The sequence below is a fragment of the Schistocerca americana genome, unplaced genomic scaffold (assembly GCF_021461395.2).
Source record: "Schistocerca americana isolate TAMUIC-IGC-003095 unplaced genomic scaffold, iqSchAmer2.1 HiC_scaffold_47, whole genome shotgun sequence".
Lineage (NCBI taxonomy): Eukaryota > Metazoa > Arthropoda > Insecta > Orthoptera > Acrididae > Schistocerca > Schistocerca americana.
Genome location: NW_025726203.1, coordinates 137,501 through 140,000, shown reverse-complemented (window position 1 = coordinate 140,000; position 2,500 = coordinate 137,501).

The window sequence follows — 2,500 nt, the reverse complement described above, 5'->3', positions numbered from 1 at the left end:
AGGGCATTGAGCATGTACGTCCTGCTGCCATCCACATTACAGTGTATAGCTGCAAGGTGTTTAACATGAAGCGATACACTGGGGACCGGGCAGTGCGAGTAGCAAACTATATTGCGGGGGTTGCAGTTAGGCAACACTACACTAATTTAACGCGTCGTATGACAATTACAGAGCAGGTTAAGGCCCAACGTGTGTTGGGTTAAGGCCCAACGTGTGTTGGGTTAAGGCCCAACGTGTGTTGGGTTAAGGCCCAACGTGTGTTGGGTTAAGGCCCAACGTGTGTTGGGTTAAGGCCCAACGTGTGTTGGGTTAAGGCCCAACGTGTGTTGGGTTAAGGCCCAACGTGTGTTGGGTTAAGGCCCAACGTGTGTTGGGTTAAGGCCCAACGTGTGTTGGGTTAAGGCCCAACGTGTGTTGGGTTAAGGCCCAACGTGTGTTGGGTTAAGGCCCAACGTGTGTTGGGTTAAGGCCCAACGTGTGTTACGTTACGGCGCAACGTGGGTTACGTTACGGCGCAACGTGGGTTGCGTTACGGCGCAACGTAGGTTACGTTACGGCGCAACGTAGGTTACGTTAAGGCGCAACGTAGGTTACGTTAAGGCGCAACGTAGGTTACGTTAAGGCGCAACGTAGGTTACGTTAAGGCGCAACGTAGGTTACGTTAAGGCGCAACGTAGGTTACATTAAGGCGCAATATAGGTTACATTAAGGCGCAATATAGGTTACATTAAGGCGCAATATAGGTTACATTAAGGCGCAATATAGGTTACGTTAAGGCGCAATATAGGTTAGGTTAAGGCGCAATATAGGTTACGTTAAGGCGCAATATAGGTTACGTTAAGGCGCAATATAGGTTACGTTAAGGCGCAATATAGGTTACGTTAAGGCGCAATATAGGTTACGTTAAGGCGCAATATAGGTTACGTTAAGGCGCAATATAGGTTAGGTTAAGGCGCAATATAGGTTAGGTTAAGGCGCAATATAGGTTAGGTTAAGGCGCAATATAGGTTACGTTAAGGCGCAATATAGGTTACGTTAAGGCGCAATATAGGTTACGTTAAGGCGCAATATAGGTTAGGTTAAGGCGCAATATAGGTTAGGTTAAGGCGCAATATAGGTTAGGTTAAGGCGCAATATAGGTTACGTTAAGGCGCAATATAGGTTAGGTTAAGGCGCAATATAGGTTAGGTTAAGGCGCAATATAGGTTAGGTTAAGGCGCAATATAGGTTAGGTTAAGGCGCAATATAGGTTAGGTTAAGGCGCAATATAGGTTAGGTTAAGGCGCAATATAGGTTACGTTAAGGCGCAATATAGGTTACGTTAAGGCGCAATATAGGTTAGGTTAAGGCGCAATATAGGTTACGTTAAGGCGCAATATAGGTTACGTTAAGGCGCAATACAGGTTACGTTAAGGCGCCATACAGGTTAGGTTAAGGCGCCATACAGGTTAGGTTAAGGCGCAATACAGGTTAGGTTAAGGCGCAATACAGGTTAGGTTAAGGCGCAATACAGGTTAGGTTAAGGCGCAATACAGGTTAGGTTAAGGCGCAATACAGGTTAGGTTAAGGCGCAATACAGGTTAGGTTAAGGCGCAATACAGGTTAGGTTAAGGCGCAATACAGGTTAGGTTAAGGCGCAATACAGGTTAGGTTAAGGCGCAATACAGGTTAGGTTAAGGCGCAATACAGGTTAGGTTAAGGCGCAATACAGGTTAGGTTAAGGCGCAATACAGGTTAGGTTAAGGCGCAATACAGGTTAGGTTAAGGCGCAATACAGGTTAGGTTAAGGCGCAATACAGGTTAGGTTAAGGCGCAATACAGGTTAGGTTAAGGCGCAATACAGGTTAGGTTAAGGCGCAATACAGGTTAGGTTAAGGCGCAATACAGGTTAGGTTAAGGCGCAATACAGGTTAGGTTAAGGCGCAATACAGGTTAGGTTAAGGCGCAATACAGGTTAGGTTAAGGCGCAATACAGGTTAGGTTAAGGCGCAATACAGGTTAGGTTAAGGTACGACATAGGTTAGGTTAAGGTACGACATAGGTTAGGTTAAGGTACGACATAGGTTAGGTTACGGTACGACATAGGTTAGGTTACGGTACGACATAGGTTAGGTTACGGTACGACATAGGTTAGGTTACGGTACGACATAGGTTAGGTTACGGTACGACATAGGTTAGGTTACGGTACGACATAGGTTAGGTTACGGTACGACATAGGTTAGGTTACGGTACGACATAGGTTAGGTTACGGTACGACATAGGTTAGGTTACGGTACGACATAGGTTAGGTTACGGTACGACATAGGTTAGGTTACGGTACGACATAGGTTAGGTTACGGTACGACATAGGTTAGGTTACGGTACGACATAGGTTAGGTTACGGTACGACATAGGTTAGGTTACGGTACGACATAGGTTAGGTTACGGTACGACATAGGTTAGGTTACGGTACGACATAGGTTAGGTTACGGTACGACATAGGTTAGGTTACGGTACGACA